At 47.2% G+C, this 18532-nt stretch overlaps 1 protein-coding gene across 2 annotated transcripts in view; it reads left to right on the plus strand.

The window, feature by feature from the left end:
* The first annotated feature begins 3926 nt into the window (after positions 1-3926).
* HERC3 (HECT and RLD domain containing E3 ubiquitin protein ligase 3) overlaps positions 3927-18532 on the plus strand; it is a 101519-nt gene continuing 86913 nt past the window's right edge. For both annotated transcript variants that reach the window (XM_039540447.1, XM_039540448.1), the window contains exon 1: positions 3927-4071. The gene's annotated coding sequence lies outside the window, so the exon portion shown is untranslated. The remainder of the gene's footprint in view (positions 4072-18532) is intronic.

Genomic DNA, 18532 nt, shown 5'->3' on the forward strand with positions numbered 1-18532 from the left:
TACAAAGGTGAGTGTAAACCAGGTCTGGATTTTGTGCTGTAGAAAATGTATACACATGCCATGATATCTCATTGTTGAGTAATTGCATAGGAATGCCAAAGAGAAGGTGAGTGAGTCAACACTCACCAGCCTGTCATATGCAGACTAGAAAACCAGATGAAGAAAATTGGCAGCACATGGAAACCTGAGGTCAGGATGCAAGAAATATATGAACAAAAAGAAGAGCAGTGGGAAGAGAGATTATTTTATTTATTATTTTAGTTATTGGTACTGCAATAGCTTTGAAGGATCTCCAACTTGAAACCTAGCCAATTAAAAACATACTTTAAAAATAGTTTCAGGTGTTACATTTGCCTTGAGTTCCTCTCACAAATGTTGTGGTTTTATAATCACATTTTCCTATACTTCTGATGGTTTCTTTCTCCTCTTATAGCTCCATCAAAGACCCATGCAAACAGAGGAAACTGACAGTATATGGGAGAAAAACACAGAAATTGACTAAACACAAAGTGCTTCCAAATCACAAAGTCAACAAAGCAATAAATAAAAAGAGAAATATATTTTTCCTCTAATCCCTTATTACAAGTTGCCTCTAGATTACTATAAATAACAGTACATGCAACATTTTCAGTCAGCAGTGTAATTTTTAAGTTGATGGCATTGTTTTAAGCAAAATAAGTGTGCTAAATGCAACATATAAGGGTGGATTGAACTCCATCAATATAGAACCCTGGACACTGTAAGGGAAAGAAAGACTGTAGATATTGGGCCTCATTTCCAAAAGGGGCCTCCTTTTGTGCCCATGCAAACGTGTGTCAAACTGTTCAAACACTAACATTTATTATGATACCATAAGTGGCACATAAGTGGTGTCGTGATTTTAATATTGAGAGCCAGACTTGAAAAAAGACTATGGAACCTGGCCTCTAAAGTATAGACCCCTTCACCTCCCACTGAAATGCAATCACCCTTTGGGAAGAATGCAGCAGCTTTTAGACAGCCCAAAGCAATATTGCACAACCATTTAAAATCAGAAAATGAGTCATCATCAGTTATAGCTGTGTTCTCACTTGAACCCCCTTCCCCCTCCCCGAATTTACAGTTTGGCTGAAACATGGTTAAAAAAAAATCTGAGCCTCAGGGCAAATATTTTTTACCAAATGGCTCCAAAGACTCCAAAAATTATAAGATAAAAAAGGGAAATAATCACTTTGACATGATATTGTTATAAAAGAAGTGATGTTTCATGCTCATACAACTAAAAATAATATTTGGACAGAAACGGAGAAAAGGTGAACCTCACTTGAATAAAATATTTTTATTTATGGATAAAGGCCACAATTATGCAAAAATGTATGCACATGCTTAACTTTGCACATCTCAGTAATCTCATTGCTTTAAATACAACTACTGATGTGCTTAAAGTTAAACATTAGCTGTATGCAGGATTGGGTGTGATTGCTAACAAGGTGACATTTTCAAACATACTCAGCTTTGAAGTCAGTGAGAGTTTTACTACTGATTATCCCCAGAAAGCACAAAAGACAGGGAGTGCTGCTTAGAACATAAGAATGGCCATATTGGGTCAGACTAAAGGTCCATCTAGTCCAGTATCCTGTCATCCGACAGTGGCCAATGCCAGGTGCCCCAGAGGGAACGAACAGAACAGAGGCAATCATCAGGTGATCCATCCCCTGTCACCCATTCCCAGCTTCTGGCAAACAGAGGTTAGGGACACCATCACTGCCCGTCCTGGCTACTAGACGTTGATGGAACTAGCCTCCATGAATTTATCTAGTTCTTTTTTAACCCTGTTATAGTCTTGGCCTTCACAACATCCTCTGGCAAGGAGTTCCACAGGTTGACTGTGCATTGTGTGAAGAAATACTTCCTTTTGTTTGTTTTAAACCTGCTGCCTATTAATTTCTTGTGCTATGAGGAGTCAATAAATAACAAATAACACTTTCTTATTTACTTTCTCCACACCAGCCATGATTTTATAGATCTCTATCATATCCTCCCTTAGTCGTCTCTTTTCCAAGCTGAAAAGTCCCAGCCGTTCCATACCCCTAATAATTTTTGTTGTCCTTTTCTGAACCTTTTCCAATTCTATCATTATCATCCCCCTTCTTGAGATCCTGCACAAAATCCCACCACCTGAGTTCCATGGGGATCTGCCAGGTTTATGGGGGAAGGAGGGGTGGAGTCACTCTGTCTTTCACCTCTTTCTCAGCAGAGGAGACGTAAGCAGCAGAGCTCCATGGCAGAATTATTGCTGCTTCAAACAAATGCCCAGGGTTGGGTGGCCTCTACATCCTCACTCATTCCCCTTCTATCCAGGGGGCAATCTGCAGTAAACTCCTTGAGATGAAACGGGTGGAGATTTCTTGTCCCTCCGGTTTCTCTTGGGGCGCACACCAGGACAATTTTGACCTGGCAGCAGCAGGTACATTTAAAGACAGAGATCTTCCCCAGTGCATTTGTAAAAATGCTTCCTTTGAGAGCTCATGAAAACCTGCCTGTCACAATCAGAAATTTTACTTCCAAGAAATTAAAAGCTGTATGCAGTGTGTTGTGCAAGGTATTGCCTGCCTGTGCCGTATCCTCAACACTTGCACATGGGGGTGGACAGTCCCCATGTTAGCCAAGCTGTATGAAATCAGTGCAACCTCTGTTTAAACCAAGCAATCTTTTGTGATTATTATGCAAATAATGAAGCTGCCAAGTCTGATTCACCCCCTGTGATAAGAATATAAGAACATAAGAACGGCCGTACTGGGTCAGACCAAAGGTCCATCTAGCCCAGTATCTGTCTACCGACAGTGGCCAATGCCAGGTGCCCCAGAGGGAGTGAACCTAACAGGCAATGATCAAGTGATCTCTCTCCTGCCATCCATCTCCATCCTCTGACAAACAGAGGCTAGGGACGCCATTCCTTACCCATCCTGGCTAATAGCCATTTATGATCTTTACACATCATGATCCTTTGCAAAAATACCAAACTGACTGGTGCCATGGGGCATCCTAATTCACCAAACTCGTTTTTTATCACATATAGTGTAGTTATCCAGCCCTCTTTCTCGAATAGGGGCTCATTCAGTGAGCACTCTGAGGTAGGGGTCCCATGGGAAAAACCAGTATAGGATCATAGAGAGATAAGGCGGGTAAGGTCATATATTTTATTGGACCGAGAACAGCTCTGGGTGGCTCGAAAGTTTGTCTCTCTCACCAGCAGTTGTTGGTCCCCTAAAATATATTACCTCACTCTGTCTTGCTAATATCCTGGGATCAACACAGCCACAACTACACTGCGTAGTGCATGATTGTTTAATTACTGATTGTATCATAATGCACGTGCAGAAGGAGGGTGAATTTAGGTTGCACAGGCAACCTTCATGCTGGCCTTTCCCAACTGCAGAGTGCTGGACTTTGTAACTTTAGTCTTTTCACAGTTATAATATTTAATGGAAAAGATCTATAATATTTATCACACGATTTCTCACTTTGTCCCTTTAATATCAGCTCTATACTATGTAGTCTCTCTCTCGCTCTCCTGAGTGAACCCCAAACGCTCTCATTTTGAAACCAGAACGCTGGCTGTCCTCCTGGCATTTTATTTCACCCATTTAAAAGCTTTAGGAGGAGATGCTGGAGCTCAGCCCGTTTTCTATGTACCTCCTCCCCACTTGCATGCGGAGCAGCCGCCCTGTGAACATCGTCCCGCAGCCAGCGCTACTGATGTCACCCCGTGCACACCCCAGCGCTGCCAGGCTGCACAAATCGCGGTGCTCCCCCGTCCCCCTCCTCTCCTCCCAAGCCAGGCCTTGGCCCCGCCCTTCCAGATCCCTTCTAGGCCATGGCGATTGGTGCAGGCGGGAGCGTTTCTGGGGCTCCCATTGGACGTGGCGCCGTGTCCGTCACGGATGTCGGCCTGGCTGCTGCCTCGCTAGGGCTCGGGGGAAACTTCCTGATTGTTGTTCCCGTGAGTGACCCGCAGGGCGAAGCCCCGGCCCGCGCCAGAGGTGCCGCCGCAGCTGGACGGAACGCGGGGAGCAGCCGCCGCCGCCGGAGGTGGGTAGCGCTCGCTCGCTGCAGCCGGGCAGCCCCCCGCCGCTGTGACCCCAGCCCGCCTTGCTGCGGATTTCAGCTCCCCCCGCGGGCAGCGGGGAAGGCAGAGCCGCCGCGCTCAGCTTTCCGGGGGCGGCCAGTGGGTGTGGCGCCCCTGTAAGCCCTTTCCCCCAAGCCTGCTCTCCGCCCCGGCCCGGGGCTTTCCTGTGTCCACAGTGGCGGGAGATAGGGAGATTATTGCTGGCTTTTATTAGCCAGAGATCCAAGCAGGTTTGCCTGACTTCCCCCCTCCCCCTTCCACGTTTCTGTGCATGAAGTGACAAGGGCCAGGAAAAAATGCCCTCGCCCAGCCCAGCCATACGGAACTGGGTGCAGACTAAACCAGCTCACTTTTCAGTGAGCCCCCAGGGACTGGTGAGCTATGTACTCAGCTGCCGAGGAGAGCCAGCAAAGAGCATAACGCTTGTAATCCGTGGTAGGCGGCTTCTTGCAAGCTGCTCCTTCTCTTCTCTGCAGCCTACCAGGGTTAGCAGCATTAGCATCCAGGCTTTTCCTGGGAGATAGGGGGGCGGTGCATGTAAAGGACTTGTCTGGGTGGTGTGGGGTTTTCATGGCTCTCCTGGAATTGTGGTTTTTCTCACAACTCAGCTGATACACACTGCAAAGTGACCATTTTTATTAGCGAAGCAGCGGCAGAATTTGTCAAGCTCCAAATGATCTACCCTGCATTTTATTTAGGGTAGATCTTACTTATTTACCTTGTGTCTGATACCTCCAGGAATGTATGTAGAGGGATGTTGCTTAGTTAAGTCTTTATCCTTTTACCTATTTCAGCATCTTATTCTCTCCCTGGCTGGCTCTCTGTAGGGGGCAGAGACCAATTCTTGGTTTCATTTTGGCCTGATATTTTCAGAGATGCTAAACAACCCCGACTCAGTCAGCCTCAGGAGCTCAGCGGCAGCATCTTTGAAAAGCAGACCACGTGTTCCAGCCAGAGCATGAGGCTTATATACCTTTGTGTGTGTGAGTGTGTGTGCAAGCCTCATTCCCGAACTCCCCCTGGGCTCCGAGGATAATGAGGTCAAAGATAAACTGGCTTATGCTAATAGTGAGTGGGTCTGCGTGGTGACTCAGCTATTTGGGTCTCCTTTAGGAATTACAGTATAGTAGAGTAAAGTTAATACACTAGCCTACCTGTACATTGATAGAGAAGTGGCTTTTAATAAGAGGGTTTTTATATGTGGTTGAAAAAAAGGAACTATAAACGTGGGTCCTGGGGTGTAGCTCTGCAAAGGAGTATACTGTACTTCTGCACACCTCAGTGCCATGTGTCTGCATATATGCAAAGAGTTTAAATTGTAGTAGATGAAAAATTCATGCATCTAGACAATCTTAAATCACTATTAGCAGTTTAATGGCCTGTACAGTACCATTAAGATACTCTAGAAAATTGCACAGGCGAGGATCCTGCAAGCAATTTTCACACATGTATAACTTTAGACATGTGAGTAGTACCACTGACTTCAATGGTCTACTCTCCTGAGTAAAGCTATGTGTTTGGCAAGATTGGGTCCTAATTTGATGTCCATTTGCATATGATTTATTTTTAAGAACAAAAATTGGCTTCCATCCAGCATAAGGCATGGCAGATGTCCCAGAAAAATGGATTCTCAGTCTTTGAAATGCATTGTAGGCAATTTATTTGTGGCTGTGTCCCCCAAACAAAGAAGCACCTTCACTGACCCTCTAAAAGTCTAAAGCATATAGCTAGTGCATTCTCTCTGGGGTTCTAAATGACTAAAATAATCAGCTGAACTAGCATTTTGCTCTCTAAAGCATTCTCCCCATCCTAGTGATCATGATATTTAGCATTTGTGTACACTACAAAATTAGGTCAAGGAATGGTAGGTTGTCTTACAGCCGCTGCAGTAATTACATTGGCTGTTGGTGTCCCATCTGCCTTCCTGCCAGTGGTACGTGTCCTCACCAGGAGCATTTGCACTGACTGAAGTGAGGCATTGACAGCCAGAGTGTGGGGCACTGGCAGCTGCCTGGGGCTCACAGCTGGAATCCTCCCACCCCGGGCTGACAGCCAGAGCCAGAGAGGAAATGTGAAATAATAGCAGGAGTGAAACTGACAAGAATGTCAATTTCACAGCTGGTAGGCTCCCTGCTGTGAAATTGCGCCCCCTGTGGGGCTCATAGATCTCGGCGCTGGGGGATGAGGAGGGCGCTCCCTGGCTCACAGCTTCAGCTGTAAGCCAGGGGGCGGGCTCGCAGCTTGGGTTGTCAGCCCTGGGTGGGGAGAGGTGGGGGCTCTGGCTGTGAGCCCCGCATGGAGCTGACAGCCTACAAGTGATGTAAGTCATGCAGTGTCTACACAGACTGTGTCACCCTAACTGCATTGACCTAAGCACTACGCCTCTCGTGGAGGTGGGGTTATTAAGTCGATGTAGTGGGCGACTTACTTTGGCTGGAGCACCATTGTAGTGTAGACACTTACAGAGTTAGGTCGACAAAACTGTAGTGTAGACCAAGCCTAAATCTTGTACCCAATCTCTTGAATGCTCAGTGTCTGAGTATGACTAAACAGTAAAACACCTCCAGGGAAACTGATTCCCTTTGGCAATCTCACACTAGTGGAAATAAGTGCTGTGGCCAGAATGCCTTGTGTTATTGTATGTTGATTTCCCCCCCTAGTAATCCAGCCTTTACGTGGCGGCTGGGGAGGGGAGGGGGGCACTCTGGCTCCAGCAGACTCATGAGCACCCATGCATGTGAAATTTCAAATGATGTGTGTCACTGTCTTTCAATTTTGGGGATCCCAGTTTTGGTGCACTCAGGCCACGTCTGTGCTACCACTTATGTCACTCATGGGTGTGATAAAAAACACATGAGCGTCTCCCGCTGACGTAGCTACCACTGCTCGTGGAGGTGGTTTTACTATATCGACGGGAGAGCTCTCTCCCGCTGGTGTAGTGCAGCTACATCAGTCATCTAACAGCGGTGCAGCTACATCAGTACAGCTGTGCCTCTGTAGGCTCACTAGTGGAGACATGCTCTCAGACTAGTAGATAAGGGCATCATCCTGGAGGGTGCTAAGTGCTGGGGAGGAGTTCTGAGCACCCTCCGCTTTCATTAAAGAACGGGAATTGAGGGTGCTCAGTGTCCTTTAAGAAGCATTTGGTACATTGCAGGCTCATGTCCAGGCATCATGTGCTGTATGCTGTCTCCAAGAAATGAGATGAGACAGAAATCGATGATGCCGATATTTTCAAGATGTGCCCATGTAACTGAAATGATGATGCTGTTGTCATCTTGACCTTCCCCTTGTGCCTGCTTATGATCCTCACTTGTTGTGTTGAAATTAGATTGTGCTTCTTGGGGCCAAGGGCATGGGTCTGCCTTTGAAAATGACAGAGCTAACTCAGAGAGAACTCCACTGGAACGTTACTGCAGGTCTTAGGCCAAGAGCAACCAGTAAATGAGCCATCCCTGGGTTGGCCTCCCAGGCAGACACCTCAGAGAGCCTCCTTAGCTCTTCTGTTGATGCTGAGGCTTGTGATTATGTAGGTGTCAGAAGCTGTCTGAGGACTCCATGAGACTTCACTTAAAAGTGTGTCAATGCTCCTACCTGATCAGCTGGCAGGGTTGTCAGTGGAAAAAATGTGAAGCAGTTCCTCCGTCTCACCCCGCCCATCCTCCAGAGACTGAGAATCCTCCTGGTGTGGCGAGCAAAAGAAATTGGAATTGGGTGTTGTACCTGGAGCTCCTGCAGGCTAGGGCAAAGGTGGTCCCAAGGTGATCATCTGACCCATTCACTCACCCACCACTTCTTCACATTGCCAAAGACTCACATCCCAGAATTTTAAGAAGTCGACTGGATTTTTATTTCTGTAGTCCAGTGATTTCAACTTTATTTTGAGTACCAGTTTCCTCTTTCAGCCCTGTTAGCCCCATAAATAGGTGTCTGTGTAGTGGCACCGTGCTTCTGGGATATAGTCACATTCTTTTTTCCCCTTTATATACTAGATCAGGGGTAGGCAACCTATGGCACAAGTGCCGAAGGCGGCACACAAGCTGATTTTCAGTGACACTCACACTGCCTGGGTCCTGGCCACCAGTCTGGGGTGGCTCTGCATTTTCATTCAATTTTAAATGAAGCTTTTTAAACATTTAAAAATCTTTATTTACTTTACATACAACAATAGTTTAGTTATAGATTATAGACTTATAGAAATAGACCTTCTACAAACGTTAAAATGTATGACTGGCACGCAAAACCTTAAATTAATGTGAATAAATGAAGACTCGGCACACCACTTCTGAAAGGTTGCCGACCCCTGTACCAGATGTTAAAAGGGACAATGTCCTCACCAGGGCTACAAAATAGGGATTGGGAAGATTGTTGTTTAAATTGTCCCATGTGCTGAGGCTACTTTGCTTGGGGGAGGGATAGCTCAGTGGTTTGAGCATTGGCCTGCTAAACCCAGGGTTGTGAGTTCAATCCTTGAGGAGGCCACTTAGGGATCTGGGGCAAAAATTGGTCCTGCTAGTGAAGGCAGGGGGCTGGACTCGATGACCTTTCAAGGTCCCTTCCAGTTCTAGGAGATTGGTATATCTCTAATTATTATTTTTACCTTACAACAGAAGTGAAGGTGCCATGCATTCTGTCACACGTGGAACGGTTCTTGTAAGCCTTCCACTTTTTTGCTGCCTGTCCTGATTTAGCTCAAACGTCGAGTTGTAGCAAAACGAGGGTCTCTGGGACAAGAATTATTTCCGTTAGGAGAAAAAACATTGGACTAGGGGCTTAGCGAAGGGACCGTTTGGTAAATTCTGTAATTATTGGGGCAGTGTCAGTAGAAGAAGCACATTAGTTACCACTGCAGTCCAGTGAATAACAATGAAGGAAAAGTTTATTTGTTCATGCTCCGCCAATTGGCAGCCATCAGGTGTTTCGGGAGTGCTCAGCACTGAGCGTTGTTTGTTGTGAGTACAGTGCTGTGTTTACTTTCACTCACTTTCCCAGAGTGCTGTGGTTATAGCAATAGCTTTTGCTTCTAGTTCTTTGAGGTTGGTTGGAACAATAAGTTCCTATAATCACATGAGGAGGCTATTAGATGCCATGCTGATAAAAAGAGCTACCTCTGTTTGTTAGATGCAGAGTTGTGTAGGACAAAAAGGTGTTAGTGTCCTATGACTACAGGGGTGGTAATAGGACACTTCGTCTTAAGTGGTTCCTTAGAATACGTGTTAACTACTTGTGCTAAACCAGGGGTGGGCAAACTTTTTGGCCCAAGGGCCACATCTGGGTATGGGAATTGTATGATGGGCCATGAATGCTCATGAAATTGGGGGTTGGGGTGCAGGAGGGGGTGAGGGCTCCGGCTGGGAGTGCGGGCTTTGGTGGTGGGGCCAGAAATGGGGAGTTCAGGGTGCAGGAAGGGGCTCCGGGCTGGGTTAGAGGGTTGGAGTGCAGGGGCTCTGGCTAGGGTCCATCTAGCCCAGTATCCTGTCTACCCACAGTGGCCAATGCCTGGTGCCCCAGAGGGAATGAACAGAACAGGGGATGGATCACTTGATAATTTCCCTATCGTCCATCCCAGCATCTGGCAGTCAGAGGCTTATTACCAGGCATGTTGTATGTAAGACATGGGTGGCAATTGTTAAGATCTACTCGGCATTGGGGAGGCCTCAGTTGGAGTATTGTACGGGTCCCTCCTCCCTTAACATGCTCGGCCCCTCTCCCCGGCAGCTGAGCCCAGGCCTGGAGTGAGCCACCGCTGCCTCCCAGCGAAGCTCTCTCAGGCAGAAGCAACTGTGTCTCACTCCCCACCTCGCTGCCAGGGAGAGCGGTCGAACGTGCCGGGGGAGGCGCAGGGAGAGAAGGACAGAGCCCCTCTCCCACCCCACCAGGCCAATCTGGGGGGGCACTTGACCCCACATGCCTCCACTACATGTTGCCTCTGCCATATTAGACAATTTTGGGGGCTTTCACTTTCACAGGATGGCACCTCTGGAAAAATCAGATTCCATGTCCTAGGGGTGTCTCAAGTTGGGCACCCATAATGACTAATCACTTTTGAAAACTTAGGCATATATATATATATATTTTCCCTTTACCTATTGCCTGTCCTGGAAGATTTCCACATGGTGGTCATCAGGATAAAGGCTTGTCTACACTACAGAATTAAGTCGACTTAAGTTATGTTGACGTTCATAAGCCGCTTTAATTGCATCGGTTGTGCACGACATCACAATGCTCCTTGTATCAGCGAAGCGTGTCCCAGTCGTTGCTCTTGCATCGACAGAGGGAGTGTTGCATTGTGGGTAACTATCCCACTGTACAACTTGTCACCCTCTGCCTCTGGGAGCTCTGGGAATGGATTGTGATGCATCATGGGGGGGCATGCTCGCCATCCCATGATGCATTTATTTCCATCCCATCATTCCATGGGCTTCCAAATTCGTTTAGTGCCGTTTTTCAACAGCCCTTGTAAACTGTGCACCCACCATCTCTGTCTAACAGCATGGATCCTGAGTTGCTGACCATTGTGGTGATGAACGTTATGAACACAACACAGCTGGTCCTGCATTATTTCATGAACTGCGAAAGAGAGAATGACTCGGTGGTGCCTGCCCTGCTGGCTGCCATGGAAACAAATAATTCAAGATTGCTGCTGGCATTCACGGAACAGCTGCACGCGGTGGACCGTCGGTACTGGGCTCGGGAAACAAGCACTGAGTGGTGGGATCGCATCGTGATGCACGTATGGGATGATGAGCAGTGGCTGCAGAACTTTCGGATGCGCAAATCCACCTTCCTGGAACTGTGTGCGGAGCTTGCCCCAGCACTGCGGCGCAAGGATACCAGAATGAGAGCTGCCCTCACTGTTGAAAAGCGAGTGGCGATCGCTGTGTGGAAGCTGGCAACTCCAGACTGCTACCGGTCAGTCGCAAAGCAGTTTGGAGTTGGAAAGTCCACTGTGGGGGCTGTGGTAATGCAAGTGTGCAGGGCCATTAACCGCCTCCTGCTACGAAGGACCGTGACTCTCGGTAATGTGCAGGAAATAATTGATGGCTTTGAGGCAATGGGATTTCCTAACTGTGGAGGGGCAATAGATGGAACTCATATCCCAATTTTGGCCCCAGACCATCTTGCGAGGGAGTATATCAACCGAAAGGGCTACTTTTCGATGGTCTTGCAGGCGCTGGTGGATCACCGGGGCCGTTTCACTGACATCAATGCAGGGCGGTCAGGGAAGGTGCATGATGCACACATTTTTCAGAACACTGGACTGTATAGAAAGCTGCATTCTGGGACGTTCTTTCCAGACCAGAAGATCCCAATGGGGGATGTTGAAATGCCCATAGTGATCCTGGGAGACCCTGCCTATCCCTTGCTGCCATGGCTCATGAAGCCTTACACTGGGAAACTAGACAGCAGCAAGGAGCGCTTCAACAACAGGCTCAGCAGGTGCCGAATGATCGTTGAACGTGCCTTTGGCCGATTAAAAGGTCGTTGGCGCTGCCTTTTTGGCCGGTTAGACCTCGATGAGGAAAATATTCCCATGGTCATTGCGGCCTGCTGTATTCTGCATAATATTTGCGAAGTGAAGGGGGAAAAGTTTCCCCAGGAGTGGAGCGCTGAAGTTGAACGTCTGGCTGCTGATTTTGAGCAGCCAGATACCAGGGCAATTAGAGGGGCACAGTGTGTGGCTATTCGAATCAGGGAGGCCTTGAAAGAGCATTTTGACCATGATTCCCAGTAATGTGTCTAAGCATTTGGCCAGGCACTGTTTACTTGCTGCCTTGAATGGTCCCTGTAGTGCTTGCTTCCTGAGCTTTAAATGTAGTGAGCAAATGTTCCTGCCTTTAGCCACTGTGTTTAAATGTTAGCACTGACTAACGTGTGTATGACACAAATAAAAAGTCAATTTGTATCAAAGAAGAAAGTTTAATAACAGGACAAAACACAATTTTTTTTGTCAAACTAGGGGCATGGAAATGAGGAACAGTCTCAGTTACGGCTCTCACAGCTGAGTGTAACTCCAACTTTCACTGTGAAACCAGTCCCTCGGGGTTGAGTGCAAGGTGTACTGTGAGGGACCGGGAACATGCTTAGGATGTGGTGGGGACTTTGGGGAGGACATGGAATGGAGTTCCGTATTAGCTGCAGGGGGACTTGTGTGTGGATGTGCTCTGACAGCAGTGTGATGAGGGACTTGAGCATCTCTGTCTGGTCCTCCAATAGCTTCATCATCTGCTCCTGCCCATCTCTCCTTTCCAGGGTATCCATCCTGAGTTTTTCATTACTTGTCTCCCTCCACACACTTATTTTGTTATGTGCTGTATCTGTTGACTGCAGCACTTGACGAAACATATCCTCCTTACTCCTCTTAGTTCGCTGCCTTATTTTACGGTGGCGCTTCACCGGTGTGGAGGAGTGGGTCCTCAAGGGCACATCTGCAGAAACCAAAGAAATAATGAACAGTGACAGTCTTGTGAGTGCGCTCACAGCTGTGAATCATAACATTTACACACACCTCTTTTTCACTGTCCCTTGGGTAGCACATGGGTCAGCGCAAGCCCCAAATACGGTGAGTTTGGCAGGAGGCGCGGGAGTATTGGAAAGAATGGACTAAGGGTCTGGGTGGTTTCCCAAGGGAGTAACTAGAAGCCCCAAGGGAGACTTTTCTGAATATTGGTAACGTTTTCCACAGGCTAGGGTAATCGAACCCAATATCTCACTCCTAAGGGTAACCTAAGATGCAAGGGTACATCTCCTGCTTGCGTGTGGCTTCAGACCAGCTCTGTATGCTGCTCGCCTATGTGCCGCTCTGGTCCCTGCAGAAATTATTGTCATGTGGTGCGGCAAAGTTTCGTACAGCAATGGGGAGAAACAAGGCAGCTCTTCCAAGAAATTTTTGGCAGAGGATTGCAGAATACCTACAGGAAAGTTTCCTGGACATCTCTGTGGAGGATTCCTGGGACATCTCGGTGTATGTTAACAAACTTTTCTGCCGGGTCCCCACTGTGTAGATGCACAGGCTCTGCTGCATGTCCCTTCTTCTGCATGCCACTAGCAATCAGCCCGTAGGTATCAAAGTTCCTAAGCTGGAGAGAAGCTACAACCCCATAGACCAGGGGTGGGCAAACTATGACCCATGGGCCAGATCTGGCCCGTTGGGGCTTTGGATCCAGCCCATGGGATTAATATAATATAATAATTGGAGATATACCTATCTCCTAGAACTGGAAGGGACCTTGAAAGGTCATTGAGTCCAGCCCCCTGCCTTCACTAGCAGGACCAAGTACTGATTTTTGCCCCAGATCCCTAAGTGACCCCCTCAAGGATTGAACTCACAACCCTGGGTTTAGCAGGCCAATGCTCAACCCACTGAGCTAGCCCTCCAGGAAGCGGCCAGTACCACGTCCCTGTGGCTCTTAGGGGAGGGGGAGAAGAGGGCTCCACATGTTGCTCTCGCCTGCAGGCACCACCCCCCACAGTTCTCATTGGCCGGGAACAGGGAACCGCAGCCAAGGGGAGCTTGGGGGGAGGTATCCACAGGCGAGAGCAGCGCGCGACGCCCTCTGTGCCCCCTCCACCAGGGGCTGCAGGAACATGGTGCCGGCTGCTTCCAGGAGCGGCGCAGGGCCAGGGCAGGCATGCAGCGAGCCTGCCCTGGCCCCGGTGTGCACCGCTGCCACCCCGGAGCTGCCCCAGGTAAGTGGCGCCGGGCCAGAGCCCCACCCCAACCCCCTGCCCTGAGCCCCCTGCTGCACCCCGCACCCCTCCTGCACCCCAACCCCCTTCCCTGAGCCCCCTCATACACTCCGCACCCCTCCTGTGCCCCAACCCCTTTCCCTGAGCCCCTTCCTGCACACCGCACCCCCTCCTGCTCCCCAACCCTCTGCCCCAGTCCTACATTCATGGCCCTGCATGCAATTTCCCCACCCACCCTTGGGCCAAAAAGTTTGCTCACCCCTGCCATAGACCCAGCAGATCCAACAGCTCTGGGAGTGCGTTTATTGTGGAAAGCCGGCATGGTTTGCTGGGAAGGTGCTGTGTGCAGGGTCCATGCAGAGCAAACAGGACGAGGAATTTCAAAAATTCCCAGGCTTCAAAGGGGGGAGGGGCGCATATCTATGTACCTTCAGGGCATGGAGTTCAAACTGCTGAGCACAGCAGTCAGGATGAGCATTGTGGGACACAAGGCCATCCTTAGGCATACGCAGACTACGGGGCCCCCCAGGGCACCTGAAAAATTGGGGCACCACTGGTTCTTCATGTCCACCCTCCCAGCTCTTCGTAACTCTGTTCTAACCCTTCCTGCAGACTCCCACAGCCAGCTGCTGCGGCCGGGTGACTCTGGCTCCGGAGAGGATCTAGTAACTTAAAAATGAAAAAGCCTTGTAGACCTATTAGCACAACATTGAAACGGTTAAAGAGCCATTCAAGGGGTAATGAAGCCATTTAACGGGCATTCGCCAACCCGCAGGTATCTACGGTCAGTTTCTGAATGTACTGGGCAAAACAGTTGTGCAGGACGGTCATATTTCCTCACAACGTGTTACTCTACAGGACCTTTAGTTTAAAATTTGCTTTAAAATATTTCATTAGTGAGTTGATGAAGATTATAAAATCACATCTCTAAAAAGTCCTTGCATAGATTTTTAGATGCACAATCATCTTTAGCCTTAAATGCTTGGCTCTTGAGACATATAGTTTTTTAAATAAAGCCTTCAAAAGACCACCCTTATCTAAAATACACATTTTAATTTTAATTACTATCGTAAAAAAAAACTTGCTTCCAAAGTCTTCCTGTCCTTTCTGTCCGTCCCTTTCTCCCTTCACACACCTCCACCCCCGTTGAAGAGAGTCCTTAAAGGGACAACACCCCTTTCCTTCCAGGTAGCTGGACAAAGAGTTTCCCTTTCTTTACTTCCGACTATCTGATGAACTAGTTTTAAGAGAACCCTCCAGCAAAATCAGTACCTAGTAAGATATAAAATCCTTTGTTATGCCTAAAATCTTTGGAGACAAATTTTTTAAAGTTGGCGAAATTTCATAAACATGTCTGTTGTTGTGGAGATCAACAAAGTAATTTAGTGTTTCCTTTTTCTAAAAGCAGTGAACATTGTTATGAACACACTAAACCTCTGTGACGGATTAATTTAAAATAATGTCTTTGTTTCAGTGAGTTAAATATGTAGTAATCTGGAACGATTATTTTATGAAGGCTTAAGAGTACATTTAAAAAATATAAAATAAGCTTAGAAATACTGATTAAGAAAATGTAAAACAGAGGAGAGCTACATCATGTATTCCATAATATTTAATGTTGTAATCAGCAAGACAGCTGACTCACCCTTACTACAAAGTTTTTGCAAATAAATCTCGGACAAACTTCTGGGCATATCAGAAAACCTGTGACCGACATTTTTTTATTCCCAAGTTTAGTGCTTTTAATTAGGTACCTTCTGCATGTACGATCTTCACCATCAGGCATGCAGTGGAAAACAGGCTCCATTTTCTTTAGAAAGAAATTGCAGAAGAGTGTTTTTTTTTTTCAAATGTTGTTTGCTTCATTTGGGTTCAGGGATTTGGCTGAAAGGGGTTGAGCAGGGTGGGGGAGGAAAGAGAGGAGGGAGACAGTAGGGAGAGGGCGGGGCCGGGGCCGGGGTGGAATGGGAGTAGGGTCTGGGGTAGAGTAGTGGAGTATGGGCGAGGCCACAGGCAGAATTGGTGGGCTGGAGAGCTAGCCTTGCCAAGCAGTAGCTTCACCCACTGCCCATCAGGGTGGATTTGATATAAATCAAATTGATTTAAATCACTAGTCAGGAAGACTCAATTTAATCATGGATTTTTACATCAAAGTACATTCTTGTTGGTTGTTATAACCTTAATACATATTCTTCACAACTCAGAGATAGACGTAGGTTTCATTTCTGAAGTGATTTATTTTGAAAACCTTTCAGATGAGTCTTACAGCTATATCAGAAAATGAATGATTGTTTGGTTATTTCATTTACCAAAGGTAATTGCAGCAGATATTTATGAAGTCGTTGGGAGGGGAACTATCTCCAATTCAACAGGTTAATCATTAATATTTGGAGGATTTTCTTGCCATGTTGTGTTGGAAGGAGAACATCACCAGACAGACATTTAAACTGTTTTATTTAACTAAAACAACAATGTTATCCTGCCATCTTCAACAGCAAACATATAGTATTTTAACAAAACAAGCATGTGAATTTTTTAATTTAGTTAAACATTCAAGTTTTTTAAAATCAGGTTTGTTCTTGTTAAAATAGTTTTTAACTAAAATAGTTAAATGAAATATTTAAAAAACAAAAATTAAATCGACTATGTCAGCCAGGTCAACATGAGAAACTTAAAATATTGGCTTCTGCAGCTAACTCAGTCATCTTCACCTTCATTTTCCTGTTTGTTCATAATCTGGAAAAGAAAAACAAGCTTTCCTGCTTTTTCGGGTCCCAAACTATTTCTCAATTTGGAATGAATTAGTCGAAAGGAAGAAAATATTCTTTCTATACTGGCAGAAGAAGCTACTGCTGTTAAAAGTGAGATTATCACTTCAACAGTCTCTGAATCCTTAAGTGACTTCCACCAGTTCACTGGTGTGACTTTCTTTAAAACATCATCAGCCAGGGCTGCCCAGAGGATTCAGGGGGCCTGGGGTAAAGCGGGGGAGCTGCGGCGCTTGTACTCACCCTGCGATGGTCCGGTTCTTCGGCGGCATTTTGGCGGCGGGGGGGACCCTTCAGTGCTGCTGAAGACATGGAACAACTGAAGGGCTCCCCACCGCTGAAATGCTGCCGAAGACCCAGAGCGACTGAAGGGCCCCCGCCCCCGAAGACCTGGACCGCCACCGGGCCAGGGCTTGTGGAGCATTTCGGTGGTGGGGGGACCCTTCAGTCACTCCGCATCTTCGGCAGCACTGAAGGCCCCCCCACCACCGAAGACCTGGAGCGACTGAAGGGCCCCCCACCGCCGAAATGCCGGCCGAAGACCTGGACCGCCGCCAGGGCAGGGCTTGCAGGGCCTCTGTGGGGTCCGAGGCCTGGGGCAAATTCCCCCACTTCCCCCGGCCCCCCGCCCCGGGCAGCCCTATCATCAGCAAACATATTTCTTGAACGGTTTGCCCTTAGCTCTGAAGTTTATTATAGTTGATATTATGGAGGGATGATTGCTGGATGTCCATGTCATAGCCAGCTCCTCTTCTTCAGCAATTAAGGTTTGACCCTGGTACCGAGTATGGAGAATATTTGCAAGAAAATGAGCTGGAGATAGTGCTTGTCCCATTTGTTTTTTTAATGCTTGTAATTTAACTCTGTCATTGAATATATCTCTTTTTAAGATCTCACTCAGTTCCTTCCAAATTTCAACAGTGTCAGCAATAAAACAGCTATTTCCCTGCATTTTCTTCAAGGCTACGGAAATAGGCTTCAGAGTACTCAGCATGTGTTCAACATTTCTCTGAAGCCCAGTGTTGAGAACTTTGGCTGTGACAGTGCCATCCATTTTTTAATGATTTTGTTCACAAACTGTCATCAGATTAGGCCAGTTCTTGAGATCGTGCTCAGAACAGTCCACTACTGCAGTGGTTCTCAAACTAGGGCCGCCGCTTGTTCAGGGAAGCCCCTGGCGAGTGGGGCCGGTTTGTTTACCTGCCGCGTCTGCAGGTTCAGCCGATTGCAGCTCCCAGTGGCTGTGGTTTGCTGCTCCAGGCCAATGGGAGCTGCAGGAAGCGGCACGGGCCGAGGGACATATGTCCAATTAGGGTGACATAACCAACCGCAGGTCTATGCTGGCGCTGCGTCACTCTAACTGCGTCGCAAAAAGCTCTGAGCCGCTCGTCGAGGTGGTTTTATTATGTCGGCGTAGCAGGGGAGTTACATCTGTGGGAGGAGCATTTCGGTGCGGTCACCTCCGTTGTTTTGTCGACATAAGCTGACTTTTGTCAACAAAACTGTGTTGTGTAGACAAGGCCAAAGCTTTTTTTAATAGAGCTTTCAGACTCAAACTCCCAAAACAACATGAAGTTTCCACTCACGACATTAATGGCAAGGAAGAGTAAAAACCTTAAATAGAATCGGCAGTGGAGCAGGAAGCTTCCATTTTGAGTCTTGTGGATAAGTATACAGGAAACACTGCGCCCATTTGAACATATGACACACAAAACTTGCAGCATTCTTGCATAATGCATTTATAAAAAACAAAGAATTTTAATTTAAACTTTAAAATGCACATCATCTTAGAAATAAATCAGTAACAGACCAGGACTTACAGGACCTTTGGAAAATCTTCTGATTTGTCATTCTTTCAAATAGACGCTGCATTTGTGTCTTGTTCTGCTTCCTGCAAATATAGCACTTCCTGGGAAGTGTCAGTAAAAAAGCCTGAGAGACACAAAGGTGCCCTTTCCAGTGCCCT

This window comes from Mauremys reevesii, linkage group 5, assembly GCF_016161935.1.
Source record: "Mauremys reevesii isolate NIE-2019 linkage group 5, ASM1616193v1, whole genome shotgun sequence".
Classification (NCBI taxonomy): Eukaryota; Metazoa; Chordata; order Testudines; family Geoemydidae; genus Mauremys; species Mauremys reevesii.